A 14,754-nucleotide genomic window follows, 5' to 3' on the forward strand; every position below is an offset into this window, starting at 1 on the left:
AGTCAGATTTAAGTCAGCATATTAGGTCACCAACATTAGCCTTTTGTGCTATGCAGGTTACAATATAAGTTTACCCATGCCTTCTATATAATAATTCCCTGTGATATAACACGACTTATCGCAATAGTCTTTGCGGCGAACCAGGGGCCTTGCCCTTCTCCCCATCCAACAGGACTGGCACACATCTCATTCAGGGACATGTAAAGGTCATTGGAATGCTTTACTGCAGCACAACTGATAGACCTGTGTTAGGTCAGCTAAACTATGAGCACAAATTAGAAACTCCAGCAAGGCTGGAGACTGACATGGCAAGCAGGAAACTAAAACCAGCTCCATAACAACTCTCCAGAGAAAAGTAGAGATTTTGGCGTTTTATTAGGTTTCTCAAGAAAGAGAACTGCTAAACAAGTTACCAAGTTGCATATAAAGTTTTCAATCCAGAGTGGCATGATGCAGAAGGAATCCAACACAGTAGGAGAAGTATACGGTCTATTACTTTAAAATCTTTCATAGGTTCCTGCTAATCATGCCAGACTACAGCTCATAATTTAAATTATTCATTGGGGAAGAATAAAAGTTTAATCAATAAAACCAGGGTCAAGTCACCTATATTAGAGGTTCTGAAAAAGAAGATGCCTTGAAACTCAGCTGTAGAATATTGTATGTTTTGAACAAAACCTTAATATCCTCTCTTGCTCCTATATTCATTAATATTAATAAACCATCACCTCACCTGACCTTTGCCTTCCCACATTTGAAAGACAGTTTATGAAAATCCTTAGCATTACTGCATTTCTTTACCACTACTTCAGTACTTACGGTACCTTCAAGAATCCTTAATGTTACAAAGACAGCTCTTGATCTTCCTCCAGAGCCATGTGTAAAACAGCAGTTATAAGGGAAAAAGCTTCAAAAGAGAGAAAGATATACGTAAAGACGGTCACCAACATTTACTTTTTTCTTCTGTTTGAGCCTTAAATGGTACAGCACCAGATTGCAATATGTATTGATACCCCACCCTTTCATAATTGACAGGGCCATAGGCAAGTGTTAAAATATTCCACATTGCTGTAATTGTAGTGCTGATCGATCACTCAGCGAGCCTGCAGGAAAAGCTGGCAGTTAAAGTCACTGCATAGAGCAATCACAACAGCACTGACAGGCTGCTGTCAAGCGGGCACGGCCATTCTGGAGACAGCAGAAATGCCAAATCTGAGACAAATGCTCTTGGAATCTGTAATAAATCATATTAGCTGTCTGATGCTTCTCCTTGGTGTATTGATCGTGATTAAAAAAAACTAATTAGAATCATAATCATGATGCAGTGATACAGGAAACAAAGATATGAGCTATGCAACGTGAACATGAAGTGCTTCCTAGCAGTCAAGCCAGACCACCTATCAATCAGTGGCTTCTCTACCTATCAACCAATTACAGGAACTAGTACATTTTGCATCAGGTTATAGAAGTGCCAAACAGAAGCACGTATATGATATACAAGAGGAATCTGCAGGAAGTCAGTGCAATAGAGGTTTTACTTCTGTGACTATATATATGTATATCTATATATCTAAAGCCATTCCAAGATAGCCAGGATGGAAAAGGAATTATAAGGCAGCTGGATATGCAGGAGCTTGTGCTTTCTTACCTTAAAATTCTGTTAATTCATATCATATGAATTTATACATATTATACATATTTATATGAATACATATATTTGCAGTTTTGCAACTTACTATATCAAATGCAGCACAACCTGAGAGATTTAACCCTTTCCCATGCCCTGTCATGCAGAGGACAATAGAGCCTAGTCATATTAAATTGCCATGTATAGTTGGCTAAAAAAATATGATTAGGCATACTAGGAATAGCATGATAACTTCAAACAACCTTGCAGAACTCCTGGCATAACTCCTAAGAACTGCTCTTTTAAATTTCTAGCACCCAGATATTTTCAGCTCCCTGACATGAATATTCAAGATACACAAAATACAAGGGTGTCTCAAAAGTTGGTGTGAACAGGACCAGAGGAATAACTTGCACCCAGAAGCAGATGCTATTCATCAGCCATAAGAATTTTTGCATTTAACCGGAATTGTATTTTGCTCTGAACCAGTGGTTCAATATTACATCTTCATCTTCTTTTCATGCCAATTTTACACTGACTTAACTGTATTAACATATCCCTTACCTTTTAATGGCTTATTTTAGATTCACATTAAGCAGATGAGATAGAAATCAGTACTTCCTGGGGTTGGCTTCTAATACATTGTTGATGCTGTCATCAACAGCTTAGAATAAATATTTTATTACTTTATTTACCATGATATTTAATTTTATCTACTAAAGGTAGAATATGAAAAACACTCAGATTAGCACACAGATTTGAGAAAACATTTCAGAAGATCTATAATAAATTTAATCTGTGCTAAAGGTATGTGCAGGGGAATGGTAGTATCAATGTTAATCCATTCGTACAGCTTCAATTATGCAACTCTACACAAATTTCATATATGCTAATTTCCCAGCAACTGTAATTGCCTGTTTTCAAAAGGTCACAGAACTTCATCTCCTGTCTCTCTTAACTTAGCTACCAATGAAGACAATGTTACTTTGGGATTTTATAAGCTTGGCCAAAATATTCTAACTCATCTGCCTTCAGGAAGGAAGATTCCATCTGCCATCCATATTCAGCCACCCTGAAAAGACGTTGATTAGTTAAGTGATTAATGCTAAGAGTCACTCTTCTAAGTAGCTAAATTGGATCTAAGTGACTAAGGGAAGACATCTCTATTTGAACTGATTGGGCCCAAATCTAACTACAAATTATTTGACAACAGAGTGGAAGGTAGCTGCAACTAAAAAAACTGGTCTGCAGCAAAATTAAGGTAAGGGTACAATTTCAAATAAGTTGTCTTCACAATATGTTCAGATAAAACTGAACCTTGAGGGGTTCAATTATGGGTCCTGAGACTGCATAACACTAGGCAGGAGTGCAAGTAATCCCACCTCATTAGAGGCACAGAAAGAACCTGACAACCCTAAAGAAAGGATGCTCTTCCTTAAACTTTCGAAATATCCACTAGTGGTCACAGCATTCCTGGAATACAGCCAGTCAGGCTCGTGGCTCCATCCTCCTCCTTGTCTCTCTCGCTGAGTCCTCCCAGTTTATGGTTTGTGTTTACAGTCTCCATGCTGAAAGGTCAGATGTCTTTGTGTGTCAGAGGGACAATAAAGGAGTTTCCTATGCAAATATAATTTAGCCCTAAGAATAATGGCACTGATTCTAATCTTTATGTTCGTGCTGGTTGGTGATCAACTGACACACGTAAAATATGTGACAAAGGTAATGAGGTTGATTAACTCTGGAAAATGAGGCTATATGAGACAGGGCTTTATCTGTACTGCAGTTGGTTCATTTAGTCTCAAGTTCAAAAAATTAGCTGCTCTGTATATCATAGGAAGCAGCACCATAGAAATACTCACTGTGATTTTTAGAATGACATAACTGGACTTGTATCACAAAAATTAGTTCAGTATAGACAACTTATTAAGGCCATGTAATTAATTTCATTGACTATACTTTGACTTTCATCACTTCTACCACAAAAAAAAAAAAAAAAAAAAAAACCAACCTGGAAAGGGAAGAAGAAATTAGAAAATGAAATTAAATGTATATCTGCTTATTTAGAATTTAAAAGGCATATGTTTTACTGGCATGTTTTCTTTTTGCAATTCCAAACTTTAGATTTGGTAACAAATTTTTAGATGAAAAAGTTGAGGTCAGTGAAGCTCTACTGGTGTTCACCTGCCAGATTGGTCAAGATGACAATGGCAGAACTACACAAACAATTAAAATGGAACCTAAGCCTCGAACCTTTAAGGTTTGGGGTTTTGGTTTGTTTGTTGTGTCCTGCCCTCCCGAACATACAAGGCCAGCATTCAGCTAATTGTCTTCAATGAACCGTTCAGTTTTCCAAAATACCACAATAAACCCCTTCACAAGTTCAAAAATCTATTTTGGGACTAGATGAATCAAAAAAAAAAAAAAAGGCATTTCCCTTTATACAATGAACATTAGTTTTGTTTTTCTTCTTATTTCATAGAAATGGAAAGCTGAAAAACTTTTAATCTTCTTTCTTTCCTTCTCTTTGCTTCATATGAGCATAACCTTTTCTGGCAGTAATGGGAATACCAACAATATGTGTTTCTAATAAAGGAAAGAACCTTTTTCAGATTGTATACCAGCTGCTGAACATTTCTACCAAGTTTCATTTGAGAATTAGTGTGCTTTCTTAAACATTTTCTGTAGCATTTTTTTGCATGAGTACTTTTAACTTATGCAAAACAGCAGTTTGAAAGAGTCACCTGGAAGGTCTCTATGAACTCTGCTAAGGCTTCTCCAATTTTACATTGAAGTGGACATTGAAGAGCTCCTCTTTTGGCGACATCCCTTTGGAAACATTCCTGTCAGTGAAGCTCAGCAATTTTGTATGAAGACTGAAACACTGCTCACTACAGGAAACAGAATTATTATGCCCTCCTCACCCCCCCAAAAAATGCACCCCAAAATGCAACCCTAGAGATGGCTTAAAAGCTTGAATGCCATACAAGTTAACTGGCTTTAAAAAAGGTCTTGGCAGATGGTTTATTTGCGAATGCACAAGCAAATATGTCAGATGTCAGAAGTCAACTGAAAATGGAAACACATGTACAGCCAAAATATAATTTTAATTTCTAATTTCTTTATGACTTTTATTTCCATTTGTTGAACTGTAAACCTAGTGTTTCATTTTCTGTTTTATCTTTTTGGAGTGTGTGAAGCACTAATATTATAATGCAGAGGGTGGATGGGTGTCCTTTCAACTCAATTTTTTCACTTGCTCTATTTTTCCTCTTTTAATCCTTCCCTTCACCTTTCCTTCCTTAACTTTTAATATTCTACTATTACAAAATCTCAAAGAAGCCAGTGATGTTTACTCTCACCATTTCTTTCTTCTTCCTGTTATCATTTAGAAAATAGTGGTGTTAAAAATAAGTAATACCCATCAGCACATGAGAAAAAAGGACCAGCTGGCAACAGTCAGCTACATACTAGAAATAAATGCAGGTACTCCCAACTTCAAAATCACCATAAACTCTATCAGCTGGCTATAGAAACACACTATTTCAAAGACTGTAACTGGAGTAGGAAGAGCAAGCTTTGAAAAAATAATGATACAAAAAACAGAGAGACAACGTAAAATTTTCACTTCAAGGATTCTAATCAAGTGTGTTTCAAAATAATTGAACTAAAAGCCTGTGACATGTGCACAAGCACTCAGACCACAGTTCCAACTGTATACATGGTACCCAAACCAGATTTGTTTAAACATCAGCAGTTTTGATTGAAAAAAAATATTTTGCCACTGTGAGAAGACTGTACTTACTAGAATTATTTACAACTGAATTATCACAGAGACAATTTAACAAAAGAATCATGGATTACACATAAAGATTTTTTTTCCCCTCCCTCTCAGAAAATATGAGTTTCTGGCAATGAAGCTGGATCAATAATCAGACAGTGGATGGGCAAAAATACATCCCTACCTGACTGAACTTACTGTCTTCATATAAAAAAATAAGCACAGTGGGAAAATCTCAGATATGTACAGCCACAACCACGGTATTTGAAGCTTTATGTCTAGAGTGGCTAGTGATTATTGCTTTTTTTTCCCCAATGAAAAACTGAGGAATTATAAGAATATTTATCAACAGAATGTAGAAGGATCCAGGTAAATGATGGTGGAAATAAAATCTCTATGGGGAAACACCCATTTTTTGTCCATTAGCGGGCTAATTGCATGGTCAGGGTAGTAAATGATACAGGACTGTTTTCAATAAAATATTTATATATTTTCATAAAAGTCCATTCACAACTGAAGTAAAATGCAGTGCAGAGGCAAGCTGACAAATGCTCTTTGCAAACACAATATTTGTCTTTCATCCATGTCAATTTTTACCTAATTTTTCTTTTAAAGCATTTTAATAACCTTTCAAATAGAAAAATTATGGGACAGAATGTAATTTGGATGTAGAGGATGGGTGAAGTGTGTCATGTTCTTCAGCCAGTCTCCAGCAAGGCCTCATAAAAACAACAGTTTTTAAGTACAGATAATTACAGATGCAAATTTGCACCAGCAATGATACATATGCATGATTTATGGCATTTAGGTGCCACACACTTCATGTGTAAGTGACATAAATTGAGTTCAAAATAGTTACAGGTGCCAAACAACAAAAATGACAAACAGAAAAGGGAATATCAACTGATAGCTAAGCTCCTGTCTGTGAAGTAGTGCACTTGCTGGAGGAATACCACATTTGAAAAACTTGTTTTGTATGACAGAAATTAGTGTTAAGTAAAATTAATCACCTCAGGTGACTAAATATTTATATGCAAATATTCAATTTGGTGCACATATGAGATCAGCTTCACAGACAGAACATTTCAGAATGACCTGGATGTGCAGATTCCCAGACTGTTCCCTTCGATTCAATAGCACTCTTCCGCATACAGTTATATCATGATCTATCTTAATTTTTTTAAGACAGTATTTGTATAGAAAAGAAGAGAGCAGAGAGAAACAGAGCACCTACCACAATCCTCTGGCTGGGATTGGCAAAGCCAGGTGACCCAGTTTCATTAATATTCCTTAACAGTGAAGTATCCAGCTGCTCTTTGTGCCTCAAAATGTGAGCAGAAAGCATAGAAAGTTACTTCTACCAAATGCATAGGTACTTATTGCAGTAAATACATGTCTGAAGATAATCCTTGAAGATTAAAATTAGTTTGATAATTCATAAACACAGGCTAAAAAATTAATCTGCCTTTTACAGACTAATCTACATGTTCACATCATAAGTGACACTACTAAAAATCATATATGGAAAACTATGGTAGAGCCAGTCATGTGATACTTTTGTGTTCTTTGCATTTGTTTCAATTGGGGTTTCCTTATGAAGCACCACTCCCTTCTAACAGCAGGTCTTGAATATACTACTTGTGGCTGCAGTGTAATCCCCCTGCCCCTCACCCCCTAAAACATGGGGGAGTGAGAAAAAAAAGAAAGCAGCACTATTTTGCTGTATTATTCTGATTATCTGAATACAATAAAAACAAACTATGATTTTTGTTCAGTGATCTCAAAAATACATTGTTCTGCACTTTTTTGAGAGTATAGAGAAATGTCAGCTTGCTACAAATGAAAAGAGCTGGCATTTTCACTCAGCTGTGCAAATGTTACGTGAACAACCAGAAACATACGGTCTGAAAAAAGCAACACATTATGAATACTCTCTATGTTGCAATATGTCCATAAATAATATACCATAACATGAGTTACTATGGTAACTATTTGGATTTGAGATCATTGGGGGAGTGGGGCGGAGGGGTTGCCATAAAAAATATTCCTGTAAAATGTAATTTTTGGCATTATCAGGTAAGCTTGATTTCAACCTGACTACTATTTTCGGTTTTGTTCCCTTCTCACAAATGACACTGGGATAATGCACTTTTGACTCAGCAGGCTTTTCTTAGGTCACTTACTCCACAAACAGGTAACATTTTGAAAAAAAAAAAAAAAATTCTTTACCTGGAAAATGCTCAAGTTGGGCAAGTTTTGTTGAATAAAACATTTCTTCAGGAACAGGTCTTGCTTCCATCCCTGATTTATTCTGTAAAAACATTACATATTTGCAAGTATGAAATGCAAGTTGGTTCCTAACCTCGTGGTTGAAGAGGTGGTGCAACAGTGTTCAAACATTAATCTGCAAGTGCGCAAAATACAAATAACATCGTGTAACCTGCTGACTTAGCTAAGAAAAAAGCAAAGAAATTGCTGGCTTTTTTGAGCTTAAAGAAAGAAAGAGAAGCAGCAAACGTTAAAAAAATAAATAACTTAAATTTTCTCATTATGTAATTATGGTTTTGTATTGGTCTGTATAGTTGAAATTTATTTTAAAAAATCAGACTTAGGAAGGAAGAGAATCCACAACAAAGACTTTTATCATTACTTTTCAAAAATTGTATTTTCAAGATAATATTCAACCATGTTTGAAAATTTCTCTTGAACAGAACAATAATTCACAGTGAGGTTTTTTTAGCTACACAGTGCCAAAAAACATTTCTGAAGGTACTTGCAGAGGGCAGAAACAATATGGATATGAGAACATAATATTCTCAGGAAACCAATAAAAAAATTGGTCCAAGTTATCAAAACAGTACCTGTTTTACACTTGATTGCATTTGCATGTAGCTGATACACACACACAAAATAAAATGAGATTAAAGACAGGCAAACAACCCATGTCACTCAGCAAATATTTTCTGATCTTACTCTTAGGCCATTTTATAAAAAACACTGTGTTCATACATAGAAAAAAACTATCATTAATACCTTTAGTTTTAAGCTGACTAAACAAAAATATAAGTGACTAAACAAAAAGTATTATTATTAAATTAGTGTGGTGGGGTTTGGAGTTCCCATGTGGATTTAGCCTTTGAAATCTACCTTTTTTTGAAATAAAGCAAATAAGTAACAGAGACTGATTTTGTACAAAGTCTACTGACGATTTTTGTAGTATCTTGTTTGAGTATGTTTTTTGTTTGGGCTTTTGTTTTGGTTTTGGGTGGGGATGTTTGTGGGTGGATTTTTTGTTTATATTGTTTAATTTTTGGTTGAGTTTGTTTGTTTATTGTTTTTTGTAACACATTTTTTATAGCTGTGTTTCTCACTCTTCTATAACAGCCTGGGAACACACAGGCCCAAAAGCCACAATCCTTACAGACATGTTTTTCAAGGCAAAATTTACCAGGGCTCATGTATGTGAAAACAATATTTCATGACTCCAGCCCACAGCCTTGACAGTTTAGGGCGTGAGTGGTATGTCAAATCATCCCCCAGCACAGGAAAGAAATTTGTCCACACAAGATTTCACATATTTCTGCACTGGGTATTGATCAGTGAAACAGTTTGCATTTTGTCCTGTTCAGAATATACAATACTTTTTTTTATATTTTAATTGATCATTGATATGCACAATAAAGGGCAGTTATTGCTAAGATTTTTTAGGAGAAATATCAGAGAATGTGATGCCTCATTTGCTGGATAATAAATGTTCCATCATGGTAATAACTGCAGGGAAGGGTATGTTTCTCAAACACTTTTCTAGCTGGAAAAATGGATTAGAGAGATTACCATTTCATCAAAGTGGCAGAACAGTTGAGAGGAAATATGGAAGGAAATTTTTGTATAATTTCTGTACAGTTGCTATTTGTCAAACCCCACTGGCATCAATCATACTATATCTTTTCTTCTGATGCAATCACATCAAAAAATGTGAAGTTTCTCTTTAATATGCATGTGTTGGAGTCAAAGAAGACATATAACAGAAAAAAGTGGATGTTTCTTTGAATTGTACTATCATTTAGAGAAGAAAGGCACAGATGACACTATAATTTTAATTTCTGTATATAAGTCTTTGCCAACATTAAAGAGATTTCTTTATCACATTTTCTATAGCATATTTTTAAACTAACATTGTACCATAATTTCCAGCAAGGTACCCAGTCCTGCGTATAAATAAGGAACCCACCAATTCTTAGACATGAAATTCACATATAGTAAACTTAAATCATCTGACATTCTTGAAGAATAATGGTGATTAACATGCCTGGACCACGTTCAGTCAAGAACCATGTTAATGGATTTTTGGAGAATGCATTCCTATCAACCCATGCAACCCTGTAGTGAAGTCATTAAAGAACAAGAAATATCCAGTAAAAGGATTTGCTGTATGTAAAAAACCTAGTTGCTGAATTAGAACAGGGAAGCTTAGAAGCCAGATCATAAGGTTTTTTGATAAGTGTCTTTCCCTATATTGTATTATATTCTGTTTTCCTTATCTCCCCTCGTCTCAAGTTTCAAACAGAACACATTCTCTTTAGAAATTTGTATCAAAAAAATATAGCTAGTTGTAGTATGATTTCCGTATGTTGTTCTAGTGAGATCTGAGAAGCATCCAGAAGATTAAACTGGTGGAAATGTTGCCTACTGCCAGAGGAGCTATGTCTGTTAGAACATATAATGGCTGTGGTTGGGCTATAGCATAAGTATAGTGGAGAAGATTAATGTACCAGAGGAAAAAAATGAAAAGAAAAAGGAAAATGCAGAAAATCAAACAGCTTATCACTAAAAGTTTTGAAAATCAACATATATAACAGTTTACCTGAATAATCATAGCTCTTGCTCACTTTGGATTGGCCACACAGAAAGCTATATGCAGGCTTCTGAAAACTAGACATCAGAGAACAAAGACCGCAGTTCCTTTGAAATTTTCCTAAAAATAGAAACTATTTGAAAAAATATAGCATAGAGGCATAATCACTTCTAAATAGTGTTTGTCAGAATTTCCTATGAGGTGTCATAGGCCTTTAACTCCTCGTTAAAAGGCAACAGCGTGTTCATATTTTGTTTAGTTATTTGCATAATATAAAATATTATCTAGCAATTAACGTATGTAGATTATATCACAGTGACACTTCTCTGCAGTGAATTCTGTGTTTCCCTGCAGATGTGTTTGTTATTGTTCTATAATTAAGCAGTTATTCTTACACACACACACACCCCTGGTATCTAGGTGTTTCTATAGACAGTGCTTAGATCTGTATTCTATGCTTACAGAGGATGCTCCATACTCTGCAGCTAAGCTTTCCAATTATTTCTGTGACCTCAAACACAAACATGGAAGAATATAACCCAAAGTGACCCTGTGACTGTTATTCCTGGGTAACATTGTGGGATACTCACTTTGCTACATCCTCAGCAGGATTCCAATGGAGATGTCACATGCCATGCAATATTATCATGTGGTACACATTTAAGGTTGAGGATTAAGCCTGAGAGATGAACAGAACACATTCCCATCCTTAATCCATGCGTCACCTTCCATGGTAGACTTTCTGCAGTTATAACATAAGGCTAACCTGGAATGTCACGTGACTGATAAAGTCAATCAGATGTTTAATCCGGTTGAATTAATATTTCCACAAGATTAGATAGTTAACAACAAAATTCATGCAACTGTACCTGATATCCCCCCAGCATTATCTGAAGACAACAGAGACCTTCAGGTCTCCTCTGTGTCATACATACATGTTTTCTCACAGAGCACTCAGATTGAAAGAACATTAATTCTTTCTGTCTTAAAAAAAAAAACAAAAAAACCGAAATGGGAAATTTCATTGTGGTACACTCTGGGGTAGTTTCACAATACTACAACTCAACAACTCAAAAAATTTGCATGGAGAGGTGCTCAACTAGTTCTTTTGATCTACGAGATAGGAATGGAAAAGTTGAAGCCTTTCCCCACATGTGAAAAATTCAGCCTCAATGCCTTGGTCAGATTGTTTGTCTGGTACCCAGGGATCTCAGCCCAGATAAGGGAATTGAAACAATTGCTCCTCTTGGAGAGTCAGTGCAGACTTTAGTGTGAAATCATTTGTAATGTATCAGTATTTTACACTCTTTTCTATGCCAGAAGCAATGTACCTCGATGGTTCCAAGTTTTGGGGGGGGGGTTTCTTTTGCTCAAATTGTCCTAAGTTTTCAAATTAAAAATCTCATAAGCCATTATCTGAAATGGAAAAAAAAATTGATTAGTGGAACATAATGTATCATTCAAGATTTTTGTGTTCTAAGGAGGAACTTTTTTACATGGCTATGTTAATATCTACCAAGTTTTCAGATATTTTTAAAAGCAAAACCACTCTAAGAAAATTGAGAGAGCTATTAGAAAATGGTAGGTCAAAAATCAAGTACTTAAGATAGTTTTGAGACTATAATTCTTCAGAGTTTTAGAAAAGTATGTTTCATTGTTTAATTTTCATAACCTGCCAGCTTTATATATTTTCTGTCTTTTCTCTTGATTGCCATAGAACGACAAAAATTTTCTAGAAAAAGTAGCAGTTTTGTTCTTAATAAGCCAGTGCTGGTTTTAATTGGCATTAAAGCTTAGTTTGAAAAAACACATCTCCATTAACCAGCTGTTCATTCTAATAAGTTTTGCAGGCAGGGAATGCACTGTGCCAGGCATATGTACAAAGTTTTTCTGCACGTGTATAGCTTTTGGCAAAATAAATTTTCTGGTCTTTTTCTGTTTGTTTGTTTGTTTGACCTTTTTTTGGTGCTTTTCCTCCTATAGTGCTACCCAGAAAGATCAGACCGATTTCAGAGTGTATTCAGTTGAAGGACTTCAGGTTTCTGTGCTGAACACAGCATCTCTAGACCCCTAGTTGTTGAAAAGTGCAAGACTTGTGCAGCACCGTTGCAACACCATTTTATCAGATCATCTGAAGATGAGCTGTCCACAGCTTGGAGCACAGCCAGGCACTCAAAGTATGTGCAATCCACAATCACAGTTATGGCTCAAGATACATTTCCAGGCAAAAGAACAACTTCAATGGGAAAAATGGTGATGCTAAAACTGCCAGGCTGTCCCTGGGCTCTTTCCACTCTATGTATGAGCTGCCTCCCTTGGGAATAGCATATCCACAACTGAACCACAGGAGTAGATGCAAACAGTGATCTCATTTTCCAGCATGGCACCTATGAAACATGATTGCAGTGCAGAAAAAAACATTTACTGTTGCTACACATCATTAGTCTATCATTGGTCCACTGAGGCATGCAAACACTTTTGAATTCTCTGCCAAGACAACAAAATCGCAAAATAAATATAACACTGCCAATGGCCTGCATGCTAGAAAAAGGAAAAAGAGTGAAGCTTGAAATTTCAGAATGCATTTCCTTGAAAGAAAAAAAAGACTGTATTTAGAGAGACCATCAGCCCATGTCCTGGTGGCCAGCAGTTCTGTTCGGAGAGCTCCTGTCAGCTCCGCTTCCTCCCTCTTGGCAGTAAATTACACTAATCAGGATCTCCTAGCTTGCCTGGCAGGGAGGCAAAGCTTCAGATTCTTAATTCAGCCACTGTTAGAGAAAATCATATATGTTCTAAGAAGCTGGGAACTTTTACTTAAACTGGATCTACTGCCAACAAAGTAGTAATACGACATGTAAAAATGGCATCTCCTAAAATCCTCTAGTTCTGATATTTTGCTTTCTATCTGTGAAGAAATTTCCAAGCCCTCATTAAAATTATACTTACCCTCCCACTACTGGAGATGTAACTGTGCAGTTTGAGGGACCAGTCACAAAAAAGCCATGCAGCATGACTCGCTGAGCTCATACTGACAGAAAAGTCAAATTCGAAGTCAAAAGTCCTTCAATTACTCCCTTTGTATTTAGCTAAAAATTCACTACGTATATATGGCTAGCAACCACTCATAAATGGCTGAACACCAGCCAAGATCATAAAAGGGAAAAAAAATTCCCAAAGGGATTATGAGGACCTCACCCTCTAACAGAAACTATGAATAGGATTAAAGGATTAGTTCAGCAAACTAACAATGGTGGCAAAATGGTTGAACCAGCTTTTAAATAGCACCATAAGAAAAGGTGAAATAAACTGGCCAGAAATATTACAGCCCTAAGCCAAGGGTCAAAACCCAGAGCACTGCTGGCTGCCAGAAGACCTGAGGAGGATGTCTAGGGAAGGATAGCTACAAATGTTCCAGTCTTATTTTTATGTACAAATAAAAGGCTTGAATGATCAGTTGAGACTGTTTTAATAATGTGGTGACTGATTGTAATCTCTTGCTGCATACACGTGCAGAGCTAATAAATGGTTAACTGTCTGCTTCGCTCTTCTAGGAAATATCAGGTCATGGACACGACACTATAAAAGTATCTGTAAAGAACACCTCGACCTCATTACATGTTTAAATGCATGGACTTTTCAAAAGAAATCATAATGCATTTTTTTCACAGTACAGCCAGGGAGGCACATGCATTGCTGTGAAACAGAATATTCCCTGGAGCATCTATAGAATGAGGAAAATATAAGGGAGCTGGATATTAGGGCAGCTGAAAAAGAAGACCACAATATAACCACAAGAACATCCGAAATACCATGAGAAAACAAAAAAACCTTCTTAAGAAAAATACAAAAGCACTAAGGCTACACTGATTTTTAACATATTATTTTCTTCTTTTCCTCAGTACTTAATAATTGAGAATCATATCATGAGCTCAGTATTTTTTCTGGAAGTCTTTCATTTATGCATTAAAAGCCAAATAATTCTGCCTGTAGTTCCACCCATCTGGATGGTTACACGACAGAATGTGACCCTAAAATATAGTAATAAAAAGAGCAATCCTAACATACAATACTAAAAACAGCACTCTAGCAGAAAACCAGACATAAAAAAAATAAATTAAAATATCATTATTAATGCCAATACTAATTCTTCACACAAATTAATGCACTAAACTAGTAACATGTCTAGTTATTAAAAGTGCTCTTGTTGTGCCAGCTAACCACACTGTAATCTCAGTGCCCTTTGATCCTGTCAGTGGTAACTCAAAGCCTGTCAGCATGTTTTCCATCTGGACGACGACGATGATGATGGAATTAAATCATACTCAACATGTTAAAAACAGTCATTCTTCTGATTTCAGCTTCTGGCAGGCCAAAGAGTACCTTGCTCATCTTCTCCAGGGAAATTTTAAATCTCAGTCACCCTTTATGTTCCTTTCCTGTTCCTTCTCTTTCTGCCCCAGTTTAATGACAAGGATACTTAAAGATTGAAATGTC

At 36.1% G+C, this 14,754-nt stretch overlaps 1 long non-coding RNA gene across 1 annotated transcript; it reads right to left on the reverse strand.

Moving 5' to 3' along the window:
- Positions 1-825: 825 nt before the first annotated feature.
- On the reverse strand, positions 826-10,318 carry LOC108506853. The gene is made up of 4 exons (XR_001877881.1): positions 10,270-10,318; positions 7,635-7,716; positions 6,640-6,727; positions 826-907 (listed from the first exon to the last, which is right to left on the reverse strand). It is a non-coding gene; the product is annotated as an uncharacterized LOC108506853 (long non-coding RNA).
- Positions 10,319-14,754: the final 4,436 nt, after the last annotated feature.

Source organism: Lepidothrix coronata, unplaced genomic scaffold, assembly GCF_001604755.1.
Source record: "Lepidothrix coronata isolate B3197 unplaced genomic scaffold, Lepidothrix_coronata-1.0 Scaffold231, whole genome shotgun sequence".
Classification (NCBI taxonomy): Eukaryota; Metazoa; Chordata; class Aves; order Passeriformes; family Pipridae; genus Lepidothrix; species Lepidothrix coronata.